This window comes from Lichenostomus cassidix, chromosome 7, assembly GCF_008360975.1.
Source record: "Lichenostomus cassidix isolate B80296 chromosome 7, HeHo_3.0, whole genome shotgun sequence".
NCBI classification, from domain to species: Eukaryota; Metazoa; Chordata; class Aves; order Passeriformes; family Meliphagidae; genus Lichenostomus; species Lichenostomus cassidix.
In genome coordinates this window covers 36,307,919-36,322,535 of record NC_139488.1, presented here as the reverse complement: position 1 = coordinate 36,322,535, position 14,617 = coordinate 36,307,919, and the positions used below count along the sequence as shown (strand labels likewise).

Here is a 14,617-nt window from a genome sequence, read left to right as displayed (position 1 = left end):
CAAAGGGTTTGTTTTCGCAGCGACCCAATCAATGAAAAGGAGTCGGGAGAATATTTTGCAGTGATTATTTGAATTCCGTTTCCCTGCGAGGGATCTGTAATTGCAAATCAAACTCGCGGATCAGCACAAAACTGCAAGTGTCAAAAGCAGCTGCTCTTTGTTCTGCAAGTGGGAAATCAAGCTCGAAACTTCCCCTCCAAACCACAGTTGAAAATCTGATTCACGGCGTGACAGCTGTCTGCCTGCCTTCCCTTCTGGCTGCAAGTGAATCCTGCAGCTGCTCCTCGCGGGTGAGTGGGAGAGGAGAAAGGGGGGAAGATGAGAGGATGGAAACATGGTCTGGTGCTCCACACTCCCGAGCAGCCCTCGGCAAACCGTGCCCTCCAGCTCTGATAAGAGTGGTTAATCTGTGAGTCAGGAGCTCCAGACAGAGATGTGCTCATGCATGCAAACGATTGAATGAATGAGCTCAAAGACAAGAGAAGGGTGGAGGTGTCTGTGCCACTCACAGATACTTGAACGCAGATGGTTTGTACCACTGAGGAAGGAAGGAAGGCTCTTCATCACCCCAGCGCTGAGTGATGAATGCCTGGCTGCACTCGTTTTCTGCCCTACAGAATCCCAGGATTATTAAGGAAGGAAAAGCCCTCCCAGCCCACGGAATCCAAGCTGTGCCCAATGCCCACCTTGTCCCCAGCCCAGAGCACTGAGTGCCACAGCCAGGAATTCCTTGGACACCTCCAGGGATAAGCACTCCAAACCTGCCTGGGCAGCTCCTTCCAATGCCTTTCCAACAAAAAATTCTTCCTGAATTATTGCCCAATAGATATAAATCAATTTTTTGTTTTGAATGACACCTGATTAAACTTTATTCTGTGAATGGAATAAAGACTGCTATGAAAGGAACAGATTTCTACTGTGGTAGAATTCTATTGCATTCTGAACATTAATCCCCAAGACATTAATACTGAGGTTACCTGGGATGTGAATTGGGAAGGTGGCAGCATAAACCTTTGGGGTGTTTGGCCTGGAACATTCATTTCTCATCAGCTGAATGGCACACAGCCTTTGCTGGTTGGGAGCTGTCACATCTGGAATTTTTTAGGAACCTACAAATGATAAAGAGGAATCAGGGAAGGAGTGGAAACCAAGGGAAAGTGAAAATTCAACAGCAATGTAATTCACTGGTAATCTAAAGAGAGAAATTCTTGATTCAGATGAAGAGAAAGAAGCATGATGTGGCTATGGATGTCTTTCCCTGCACAGGACGCCTTTTCTTTCTGCCATTCCATGTTGATACTGCAATGTGAACTGAGAGTTTAATGATCCCAAGCAGAGCCAGACGTCTGCACCACAGGGGATTTTCTGGCCCGGGGTAGGTGGCTGCCAGTCCCACAAAATCCCGAAAATGTGAGAATAGTGACTTAGTCAGAAGAGCAGGGAGTGCAAAGCAGCTGGGAGATGATTTGTCACACACTGACACACTGAAATTGTTGAGAAAGACACTCTGGCAATCATGGATAAAAAAAGATTCATTACTGAAGTTAACTGCTAATGGTGAAAGGCCTCAGTTGGAAAAAGCAACTTAATAGAAAAAGGACATAAAATAGAAAATAGTGACACTGTTTGACAGTTTCCCTTGATTTGTGCATGGTTTGATGTTTGAATGAATAGAGACTCATGGAATTGTTAAGGTTGGCAAAGACCTCCAAGGGCACCAAGCCCAACCCTCAACCAGCACCACCACGGTCACCATCAACCAATGTCCTCAAGTGCCACATGCACACTTTTTTGAACACTTCCAGGGATGGGGACTCCACCACTTCCTGGGCAGCCCATTCCAGTGCCTGCCAACCCATTCTGTGGAGAAATTTTCCCTAATATTCAAATTAAACCTCCCTTGGTGCAACTTGAGGCCATTTCCACTCATCCTGTCACCTTGTAGCTCTTTGGAAGAACAAGACTGTCTCTTCAAAAGTCCAAGAAATGCAGTGGCTCATGGATCAGAGAATCAGGGAATTACTGAGGCTGTGGGGCAGCAGGAAAGGTCACCCAGTCCTGGAGTCAGGACTCAGATGTCTATTATCATCTCCTCTGAAGAATCCAGCAAGGGAATAAACTTCACCTCTGCCAGGCTGTAACAAACCTCAGCAGCTCCCTGACGAGAGGTGACCTCTTCTCCCAGGGAACAGGGACAGGAGGAGAGGGAACAGCCTCAGGCTGGGCCAGGGGAGGGGCAGGTTGGACATCAGCAGGAATTTCCCCATGGAAAGGATGGTCAGGGATTGGAATTGCCCAGGGAGGTTTGGATTCCCCATCCCTGCAGGTGTCCAAGGCTGTGACACTCAGTGCTCTGGGCTGGGGACAAGGTGGGCATTGGGCACAGCTTGGATGATCCCAGAGGGATTTTCCATCCTCAGCAATCCTGGGACTCCATCAAAAGCCCTGCAGGTTCAGCACATGTTTTATGGTGTACAATGAATATTTTGTAGCGACAATAAAGTCTCACCTCCAGGTCTGCACTCCCCAGGGAGCTGGAAAGGAAAGTTCCCACCTGCAAATCCCAGCAGAACCTCTCACCACCAGGAAGACATTCCACAGCTGGACAGAGGCATCCAGCTGACATTCTTCAGCTCTCTTCCAAGTTTCCCACATTTAAATATATCCCAGACAAATCTTATATGAATTGGAGGGGGAGAGGGGACTTTGTTAACTCTTTCTTAGCTCTTTGCACATTCAGAAATAGTTGGAAAGTTTTTCTCTGGGTTTCAGCAGCACTCAAAATAAACCCTGAAGTTGGAGGTTCCCAAACTGGTGTGAGACCCACAGTGATAAAAGAGAGGAAAAAACCCCGCAGGGGCTTAATGAATGAACCACTGAGGATGAAGGAATTTTTAAAAAAATGTGTGTATGTGGGTCATGAATCTCTTTGCATTAATTTAAATGCTAAGCACCTAAACTTTTCTTTATTCTTCCATTTATACACACAGGGAAAATATTTATAGCTGATTTACAGCTTTTATATTTTGTTTTCCTGTCTTATTATTGGTGGTATAGAATATATTACAATTATATCATTTATGGCTTTGAGAATGATCCCGAGAGCAATCCCAAAAATGATTGATTTAAATGGAAAAAATGCAGTGAAAAGCCTTTCACTGGGAGGTTTTTTTGCAAGAAACTGCAATCTCATTCAGAAAAAAATTACTTGGAGGGAAGTGTAGGAAAAGGAGTGCAGGGAAAGAGGGAGAATGAAGGTTAAGTTTTTCTTATGAGAAAAAACTAAAAATAACTGCTGTGAATTTAATTTACTGATGGAATTTACACAGGGGGAAAGCTGGGAATGGAGGAAGAGCTGTTGAACCTAAAGAGAGGAAAAGTCCAACAACAAAATTATCCCATCCCATCCCATTATCCCATCCCATCCCATCCCAAAGAGTTAAATTTAAGCTGAAAAGCCAAAGAAAATTTCAATAAGTCGAGATAAACTTTTGAACAGCCAAACAAGAAGAACACCAGATTATTCTGGATATTTGAGGAGGAACTTGGACTTGCTGTTCTTTCAAAGACCATTTCCACCTCTCTGATCTTTATCCCAACTTAAACTAATTGGATCTTATTTCAAACTTTTTTTCATAAACTGAGGTACAAGGTCCAAGTTGAAGGGTTGCCCCACACTCCAGGACCTCCATGGAGAACTAAGAACCCTCAAATCCCAACCAAATGCCACATGGCAGAAATAATCATCAGTACCTGAATTACTCCTGATGGAAAATCAAACCTTCCTTCCTCAATACATCTTGTATTAACTCAACCTGTCCTGCTGCAGCTTTAACTTATTTCTTCTTTTTTTCTTCAGCAAAATAACACATTTTTTAATGCCTCTTCATAGCAGGAAAATTATGTTGCAACTCCTATTGTCTCTTGCTTTATGTCTCCTTAAAAACAACCAGGCTGCACTTTTCATCTTTCCTGCAGCTCATATTTTCCGGGCTCTGGGATCATTGCTGCTCCTCTCCCTGCTCCATTCCCAGGTGTCCTGCATCCCTCTGGAAAGGCCATGCCAAGAGCTGAACACGGAAATCCAACAAAATACTCAGCCTGGCAGGGCAGGGCTGAGTCATGTCTGCTCCAGACGATGTTTTGACGTTTTTAGCTGCTGAAATTCCTGTTAAAAACAATGAATTGGGTTTTAAAAACATCTTTTCCACTTGGAGTTACTTGGATAAGGAAATGCTCCGAGTAGGAAAATGGATTTGGAGGGAAAAAATCCCATGGGATTTGGCACCATCTGGAAAAAATCCCACCTGGATTTATCAACCTGCTTTTCCAAGCTTTTGGATTCCTTGTGCTTCAGCGAAAGCCAAAAGTGATGCAGAAATGGTGGTTTTGGGGGAAAGAATTGATGAAATTCTTACATTTATGGTTTGGACTGGCGAGAAAGTCACTATTTATAAATTTACACAGTGGGATTTCTAAGTTTTTCACACATTTGTTGCACTTGAGGAAAGACAGGAGGAATTTCTAATGAATTTCCCCAACTTTTTCTGTCCCTTATGGGCTTTGGATGATGCAATTTGAGAAGAATTCGATAACGTGAGAACTTCTTGGCCAATGATGTTACTATTTATTGTCCCAGGGTTAAGCTAATCTTTCAGAGAGGATTTTCTCCCAGAACTAAATATATTTAAACCTTCTCTCCTTTGCCTTGTAGTCCAATTCTCCTTGAAACCAATTCCCATTTTTATCAGCGACATCAATGAGAGATGAAAATCAACCACTGTGTGCAGCAGTGCTTTGGTTTAAGAACAGCAAACCAAAACCTTCATGTGAAAGCAGAACAAACCCCAAACATTTGGGATTATTAGGAGCAGATGTGAGCAGAGGAGAATGGATTCACTCATAAAAAACCTGAACGTTTGCCAAGCGCAAATATTTGAAATCCTATAGTGAGAGTTGCTCTCAATAAAAAAATATATCTATTTATATATATTGAATAGATATAAAATTACAAATGTCTCGTGGCTGTCCCTCTGTGATTACATGAACAATTACAGAAATGCATCCAAAAAGCACCAAATGTTGTAAACAGAGTGTTTAGCCTGAGATACTGAGGAATAGGTAATGGGGTTGGGGGATGCCAAGACAAACAGACTCCAAGGATTGCCAAGAAACTCCTGAAATTAAAAACAACTTGCAGCTCCAGGCAGGGCAAAGCCAACTGCAACAAATTTTTTGTTTTTTTGGGGGGGTGGTTATGAAAATATTAATATTCAAATGCAGAATTAATGTATGGAAAGAGTCAGATGTACAGAATTTCGGCCTTTAGGAGCACAGGAGGTGTGAGATTTGTTCCTTGGGTATTAAATAGACAGCAAAAATCAGAGATTTAAAAATCACCTCCTTTCATAATATATATTATTTCTTTCTATATATATTATATTTCCAAACAAATACAATATGGTAAATATTTGACATTTGCTGCTGGTGAAATTTCCTTTAGCAGTAAGTCAGGTTTTAAAAACACCTCTTTCACTTAAAATGACTTTGACAAGAAGATGCCTTAAGCAGGAAAATGCATCCAGAATGAAAGCATCCAATGGGATTTGGCAGCCCTAATATAATATATGTTTATACAACATATATTATGGTTTTATATATATATATAAATATAAATATTACTACCTGGCAGATGGATATGAAACATCTGGTATTTACATGGCAGGAATTTTGAAAGCATTTTATATTAATTATTTTCACAGTGGTGAAAGGAAGACTGGAGTCGAATCACTGGTGACCATTCAAGCTGGTGGGGACAAATTTTGGGAAAAAGACTCTCTGTTCAAGCAGTTTGGGGGAATAAATATTCCTGTAATCTCCCATGCTTTAAAAATGGGGAATTCTAAGAAACCCTCCCACGTGTGAAATAGTAGAGATAATTATTCATGCCCACAAAGGCCAGTTAATAACTGCAAGGAATAATTACTTCTGAGAAAGGAATAATAATTCCTTTCACCCCCAAAGCTGTGCACAGGCAGGTAGTGAGTTTTCAGAAGCAAAATATCCCCATGAGTTTGTGCACAAATAATTGAGAAAATTTGGACAGAAAATTTTCACAAATACTTTGGGAAAAATTGGAATTTTTAGCCATCATCGAAGTGTCTCCTGCTCTTCCTGATCAATATTCCTGGTAGAGAGATGAAAATAGGAATTTATTAGCCCCAGGATGGAGCTGGACAGCCCAGCATTCCATCATTCCTCCCTAAACTCTGCATTTTGGAAAAGCTGGAGGGCACTGAACTCCTCAGGTGTTTTATCCACAGCAATCCAGAAGCACCATGGCTGGGAGAGACCTTCAGGATCAAGAGACCTTCAAATCGAGAGACCTTCAAATCAAGAGACCTTCAAGATCAAGAGACCTTCAAGATCAAGAGACCTTCAAATCAAGAGACCCTCAAGAGACCTTCCTCCTGAATCCCAGCGAGATGGATTTGGTGATGAAACACCCAGATTATCTCAGCTCATTGCCCAAAATGTTCCTTTATGTCTGCAACACTCATTTCCTACCCCCTGCCCATGGATTTTCTCTCCTCCCTCCTGCTGTCTGCTCCAGCTGCTGAGGAAATCAACTTGCTGTCTTCTCCTGATGACTCAAGATTTAACCAGCATTTTTAAAATTTTATTTTATTTATTTTTGCATGACGTGAGATATCTCTGTCACCCATTTCCTAACTTCTGTGAAGGGTTAGGCTGTGGATTTCCCTATAATTCCCATCCTGTGGGATCAGGAGAAGCCAGCTGGTGTCTCTGTCATGGCTTTAGAAATGCAATTCCACGATTGCAGCATCCAGCGTGGTGCCGACTCATGTTCTTGGCATTGCCTCCCAATCCTGGAAATTCCTGCTTGCACAGCTTGCCTGGAAATGGGTTTGGAAAGGTATGGGTTTATAAAGGTATGGATTATAAAGGTATGGATTATAAAGGTGTGGATTTATAAAGGTATGGATTCATAAAGGTGTGGATTTATAAATATAGTGATTATAAAGGTATGGATTTATAAAGGTATGGATTCATAAAGGTGTGGATTTATAAATATAGTGATTATAAAGGTATGGATTTATAAAGGTATGATTTATAAAGGCATGGATTATAAAGGTATGGATTTATAAAAGTATGGGTTTATAAAGGTCTGATTTATAAAGGCATGGGTTTATAAAGGTATGGATTATAAAGGTATGGATTATAAAGGTATGGATTTATAAAGATATGGATTATAAAGGTATGGATTTATAAAGGTATGGATTATAAATATTTGGGTTTATAAAGGTGTGGATTTATAAAGGTATGGATTACAAAGGTATGGATTATAAAGGTATGGATTATTCCCTCTTGTCCTGAAATGATGTTTGGGATTTCTCCTCTAGGTGGTCACAATTGGTATCTCTGCTAAGGAATGACCTGCTGGAGGTTTGGGCTTCCAACAGAGGCAAATCCAGCTTTTCAGCCTGGTGGAAAGAGCAAGGAGTAAGTTACTCATTACTTGCTGTGAGTAACTCACACTTTCCTCTTCTAATCATCCTGTGGTTTAGATATTTCTTTATTTCCTGTGCCTGTGAGCCACTGTCTCCTTCCAGGATTATCCATGGGTTTTCATGGAGTTGGGGTTTTTAAAGTCTGTTTTTTAAAACTTGCTTTTTAAAGTCTTTTTGCTCTAATCTTTCTCAATATGAAAAAAAATGGGATATCCTATCCCACACTAACATCTCTCCATTAAAGCAGTTTTTACACGACTGTGGTCTAAACCTGTCCTTTACACATTTATTAAAATTCCCCTTTGCTTTGTCCACACACTTGGCAGTTTGTGACTGATCACATTTCATTTTTCCAGTATTAATTTGTCTTTATTTTTCATGCTCTGCCTGTGCTTCTCCTAATCTGCCAGCTTGAGAGCCATTAGAACACTTCACTCCTAAATAACAACTCCCTCTCAGTGAGATTAATTGAATTGTACAAATACATCCATGAACTTTAAATCAACATCATACACAATGTGTCAAAAATGGATCAAAATAACCCAGCTAATTGCTCTTAAACATTCCCAGTCATTCCCAGGCTTCAGCGGTGTGTGAATGTAAAATGCAAATTCCCTGTTATTTACAAAAGAATTGATTAATATTCCTCTGATATTTATCTTGCCGGACGGTAAATATTATTAAATACTTAATTTACCACTCCAGGCACTGTGGAAAAAATATCAGTAGGATAATAAATGGAAAATGATATTTCTTGCCACTTGAAGATGAAAAGGTAAAAGAAGAACTCTTGCAGATCTCACAAAATAAATAAAAAAGATTCCCTCTCTCAGTGTGAGGAATTTCTAAATAGCACTAAAGTGCCTTAGTGGGATATGAATTGGTATAAATTAAAGATGCATATCAGTGAGTTTACAATTTTAGGCAACCTTTGCACTATCCCAAATCCAGTGTGTTGATTCAAGTGACAAAAGTGGGATTTGCATCCAGGCCAAAAGCAGGATGGAACTTCAGCCTGAATTTAGTATTTTGGAACGAGAAAATAATTTTAAGTCCCTTCCAACCCAAATGGGCCTTAGTGTGACCTTTAAATAGCCAAATCAGCCTCCCAAAAAATTGATAATCAAAGGCTTTCCTTGATAGCATTGCCATAATGGATTACCCTAATGAAAATTAGATTAACTTTGTTTCCTTCTGGTTTATTCCAGTTTTCCTATTTTTTCCATGTCCATGCTCCCATCCTGGTGGGATATGTGTGGGGTTTGATATCCAGTTGTTTAAAAAGCAGATCCAGGTCTCTTCCAGGAACCCCTGAGCAGATTTTCAAAGCTCTCAAGCTGGCAGTGTCATTCCAGAAACTCTGTTCTGTCTCGTCCCTCAATAGTAACAGCTGCATCCCATTAAATAAATCAATATCCCAAATTTAGAGCTGGATGATGAAGCTGGAAAGCTGAATGAATCATCTTTCCCAAAAGCTGGTGATACAGATTTACCAAAATTTACTGTCTGTGGAATATCCTAAGCTTTGATGCAACTGTTGCTGCCATGACACTCATCCCGGGAAAGGTAATTCCTGAGGAATTCTATATATTTCAACATTCTTTCTTTCCGTAACTGCTTTTTATCCAAGTATTTTAAAGTTTTCTCCTCCCTAAAACTTACTTGGTTTTTGTGTGGTGAAATAGTAAAAACACAAATTCATTCACTGGATTTTAAGGCTGTGGATAACAGCATCACAGAAGATATTTAATGTTGAATTAACATGAAACCTGCCAGATCTAAACCGGAGTAGCAAGGATTAGGAGTCACATTTTTAGATTTGGACACAGCAAAGGAACTCCAGCCAGAATCAAAGCCATAAAAAACAGTTTAAAAAATCCTGTAAAAACGAAACAGCTTTTAGGAGTTGGTAACACTTGAAAATGAGCTGAGCTGAGAGTTGTGTCTTTATCCCCAAAAAGTGCTTTATGTGCAAGAGGAAAGGGAGAAATTGAAATGAGAGTGCATTCAAAACAATTAAAACCTGGGTTATTTGGGGGGAAAATGGAGAAAATTAAAAGGGAAAGGAAAAGAGGAAAAGGAGGGAAGGGAAAGGGAAAGGGAAAGGGGAAAAGGAGAGAAGGGAAAGGGAAGTTGGGAAAAAAGGGAAAGGAAAGAAGGGGGGAAAGGAAAAAAGGGAAATGGAAAGGGGAAGGAAAAGGGAAAAAGGGAAAGGAGAAGGAAAAGGGAAAAAGGGAAGGATGGGTTAAGGGGGAAAAGGGAAAGGGAAAGGAAGACAGAAGGGGGTAAAGGGAAAGGTAAAGGAAAAAGGAAAAGGAAGGTTAAAAAAAGGGAAAGGGAAAAAGGAAAAAAGGGAAAGGGAAAGGGGAAAGTGAAAGGGAAAAGGAAAAGGAAGAAAAGAACCCCTGCAATCTCCTCTATTTCCCCTGTCTGCAGAGGTGTCTCCGCGGAGAAGGCAGTGGGATTCGCCCAGCAGGAAGGAATTGCCATCCATCAGTCCTTGGCTTCCACGGAGCCTCCCAGCACAGCCCAGGGCAGAGGGAGGATGTGGAATCTCCCGGGCAGCGCTGGCCATTCCCAGCTCCTGCTCTGCCAAAGCCTTCAGACTGGGGCTGGAGGGAGGTTCTGCATTCCCTAACCACAGGAGCTTTCCATCAGCTCTTGTGGGAGATAAGGTTGGGAATGTCAGTCTATAGGGCAGGAAATCCCAGGGTTTGTTGGGATCTGGGAATGGGGTGAATTAAAGCAGTGGTGTTAATGAACCAACACCAAGACATTCAGTTCTCATTAGCAGCTTCTCAGAAATGACCTCTGTCACCACTCAGGAGTTTTTCCAGGAATGTGTCAAAGCCAAAGCTCCATAATACTGGGATTACTCTCCTTCCTAGAAGTATCTACATGAGCAATTCCCATGTTTTAACTTGCACATATTCACTTTTTAATTTATCTCAGCTGCACCATGGCTTTCTACTTGAGACTTTCTCTTTGCTTGACACTCAGTAAGTGTTTCTTTCAGGAAGAATGGATTGTGTAAGATAATTTTTGGAAATTAAAAAATGGGGGAAATACTACAATTGCTTTCCAAAAACCATTTCTAGAGACTAAGGCAGAAAAATATTATCTTGGTATTCTTCATTCAGAATTATATTCCTTCAGAAATCCTATTGACTATAAAGTTTGGCAAGAAACAGAGAAGACTTTTTTTTTAACAGAACCATGGAATTCCAGACTGGTTTGGGTTAAAAAGGACCTTAAAGCTCATCCAGTGCCATGAGCAGGGACAATTCCACTGTCCCAGGCTGCTCCAAGCCTTGTCCAACCTGGCCTTGGACACTACCAGGGATCCAGGGGCAGCCACAGCTTCTCTGGGAATTCCATCCCAGTCCCTCCCCACTCTCCCAGCCAGGAATTCCTTCCCAAAATCCCATCCATCCCTGCCCTGTGGCAGTTGGAAGCCATTCCCTGTGTCCCACAGAATAATACTTTTGTCAGGCACATCTCCACACCTGCTCTCCTGCTTTCCTTTCTCACTGACATCTCAGCACAAAATGTTCTGCACTTGCAATTTATTCTCCCTCAATAAACCAGTAACCCTCCCTGCTACCTGAAACAAGCATTTCATTACCATGCAGTGATTTTCCAAAGAGCAGGAATGGCATTCAGGCCTGACAATGTGCATCTCAGACGATTCCTTGTGCATTGTTTGCCTTCAAGCAGCCGTGCTGGGAGTGATTCGTGGCGCAGGGCATTGCCTCATAGCACTGCCTCTTGGGACACACAGCCCAGGGAAGCTGGAACATCCCCAACTCCTGCTGGACACGTTTCAGAATCCTTCCTGTGGATTGGCAGAGAGCATTCATTTCATCCTTCTGCTTGTGTTGGAAAGGGAATTGCGCATTTATGTCAGGCAGCTATTTGACAGCTAAACTCAAGGTGCTGCATGTCTCACGTCAGGTCTGTTTTTCTCTTTTTCCTTCCTAGAAAAAAGGGCTGGAAAAAGGACTGGTTTGTGCTGCCTACTCTGCTGGCCCCTTGAAACACCATCTGGAACTTGTGCTGGGGTCCCCTATCTCACATCAGAGGAGACTGAAGCCCTGTCATCCCAAAATAAATTATTCTTCAGCCCCACTGAGCTGACCCTGCTGCATATCAGCCCCCTGGGATGGCACAGGAGAAATGAGCCAGCTAAACCCACCTTTATTCAGGGTTCATTTTGAAGCTGGTTCATATCCCAGTCTGGACTGGCAGGTGGCTCCATGAACACTCAGGAGGCAGGAGAAACAGGGAATTGAAGGAAAGGACAACTTGAGGGATCCACGTGTTCTTGGTGTCTCGTTGGCATCAGGGTCTGGTAACTCCAGATTTTGGGATCTCAGCGGTGAGATGCAGAGCTCTCACCTGATTAATTATTCTTTTTGAAGCAGAAGTTATCACCTACAGATCCTGAGAACACAAGAATTGTAAGATCCCAATCTCCTCCACTGGCATTGCACCACGGACAGAAAGATTTCTTTGCCTGAGGTTTGTATTTGTTTTTTTCCCAGTAACTTAGGAATCACTGAGGATGATATGTGGTCCAGCAGCCATCATTCCCTTTGGGGTAATTCCTGGAGAAAATGCAAAGGATTGGGACTCCTGGGTGGGGAGGTCAAACCCATTTCTCCCAGTTGCTGGAACAGTGCTCTGAGCTGATTGTTCTGGCACAGGAGATCTCTGTGCTCTCACTCAGAATGTGTGAAAAATTAAAGAGCACAGGAGAAAAAGCACTGATAGACAGGAATTGTGATTGTATGCTGCTTGTGTGATAACATGCAGGTCCTTAAAGAAAAAACTGGAAAATTATTTCCTTTTTTCCCAGGCACTGATAAACTACAAAAGCATGGAGCATTTTCCAGACTCTGGAAATCCTGGAGAGGAGCAGGGAAGACACTACTAATTCCCAGGCACCTAATTTCCATTCACTCTCCTCTTTGAATCTGTTTAAAGATTAAAATCTGCAATTTAAAATGTAGAACTTTAAAGTTGCAGATTTAAAACCTGTAACTTTAAAATAACTCAAATTTTCTCCCACTGAATGTAATGCCATGAGATTTTTTACAGTTACTGTCCAGAAACTGAGCTATGCTCAAACAGCTTTGGTGCCAGCAAAGGGCACCTTATGCCTGTAAAACTTCCTCTTTAATCAGAATATTTCTTGCTGTGGATGAGTCCTAATCATCACTTTCTTTTCAACTTACTGGTTATTTTCCAGCTTCCTGGGTTTGTCCAGAAATTTTCAGGCTCTTGAAAAGCAAATTTGGAATCAATGCAGGTGGCTCAGAAAGTTTTAAAGCTTCTTGTATTCCATGCTGTATTTCATTCCTCGATTTTCCCCTTTAGCTGAACTCCTCAGTTATAAAATCCACACTTTTCCCTCTACTCTGCTTCACATGTGGTTAACACCATAAATCCACAACACCCAGAAGTCCATTAAGACATCAACTCCAAGTCAACCCCATTTCAGTAAAGGAACTTGGCCCATTCAGCATCTCCAATAAATTTCCTTTACCAAACAAGCACAAACACATTGTTCAGCTCAAATCCCAAAGCAGGCCATGTAACCAGACTGACGTTGCTCGTTCCCTGGAGTTCAGGGAAATAAAGCTCCTTCAGATCCCAACATGACCACGGTCACTGGAGAGCAGCCCACCACTCTGACATTTGAATCTGAAAATCTGCTGGACTTAGGTCATAGCAGAACCACCTCCTCCTCCCTGGCTACTCCAGCAAACCTCTCCCTTTTACTCATTAGTAACCAGCTTTGTGTTTATAAAGCAGTAGTAAACATTGTTAGCCATTGTCAAGGCAGAAAACAATAATAAAAATAATAACAAGAAACCCTCAAACACAAGGTCAGGGTTTCAGAAAAAAAACCACATGAGGACTTTTGAAGCTGCCATAGCAATCACGGGGTGGGTAAAACTCCTAGTGAATGCAGTGGCATGAGGTGATTTCTATCCAAGCAGGGGGCAACCCAAGATTCCTTTTGTGGCGCCAGTGAAAACAAAAATTCTGAAAGCCTAGAACTGGCTGCTCCTGCACAGACCTCCTCAAGTGTGCACAGAGACCAAGCAATTCCACCGCAGCATTTCGTTCTTATCCAGCTCCATCCGCTCTTCCTGCGAAAGCAGAGTCCACATCTGCGAAGTGACAAAGTCAGCGTTTACTCTTTCCCCAACTATCTGGCATATTTTGAATTTTTGAGGATTAATTTCTTGAACAGTCAGCGCTGTTCGACTGCAACCCATACAAAATCCTTTGGCCAACGCGTACAAGTCTGTTTGCAATTTTGAGGGTAACACTTAAACGATCAGTCAGCTTCGTTTGAAAGGAAATGTGAAAGTAATACACTCCTTTTTTTCCTTGCTCCAGGATATAGACTCCTTCCTTTAGTTATTTACATAAAAACATGGAGTGGTTTGGGTTGGAAGGGACCTTAAATCCCATCCCATTCCATTTCTGCCATGGCAGGGACACCTTACACTGTCCCAGGCTGCTCCAACCTGGCCTTGGACACTGCCAGGGATCCAGGGGCAGCCACAGCTTCTCTGGGAATTCCAGCCCAGCCAGGAATTCCTAATTCCCAATCTCCCATCCATCCCTGCCCTCTGGCAGTGGGAAGCCATTCCCTGCGTCCTGTCCCTCCAGCCCTTGTCCAAAGCTCCTTTCCAGCCTTTTACCCTCCCTGAACGAGAACCCAGCGCTTTCTCCTCCTCACAGTGATCACCGCTGAAATCAAAGTCAGTTTATTTCTCCCAGAAACTTCTTTAGAGGTCACATTTCGGTGGCAACCTGACGCTTGGTTCTCCAGAATTCCTCTATACATTAATTTCTGGGAATGCGGAACCTCCACCCGCAAGGGCTCCTTCTGTCACGGGACGCTTTTTGCCACAGAAGAAAACCGCGTTACTTTTATTACAAGCACCGAATTCCAGAGGGTAATAAACAAATAAATAAATAAATACACAAACAAACTCAGCAGATTCCGCTAGAGGACGCCAGGTTTGTGTCACTTGATTTTACACCCGAGCGCGGCCGGGCCGGGC

The 14,617-nt window shown here is 42.2% G+C and overlaps 1 long non-coding RNA gene across 1 annotated transcript; it reads right to left on the bottom strand.

Annotated features, from left to right (window-relative positions):
- Positions 1 to 6,668: 6,668 nt before the first annotated feature.
- Positions 6,669 to 14,152, bottom strand: LOC146434961 (uncharacterized). Its single transcript, XR_014853319.1, has 2 exons — positions 11,158 to 14,152; positions 6,669 to 6,917 (listed from the first exon to the last, which is right to left on the bottom strand). It is a non-coding gene; the product is annotated as an uncharacterized LOC146434961 (long non-coding RNA).
- Positions 14,153 to 14,617: the final 465 nt, after the last annotated feature.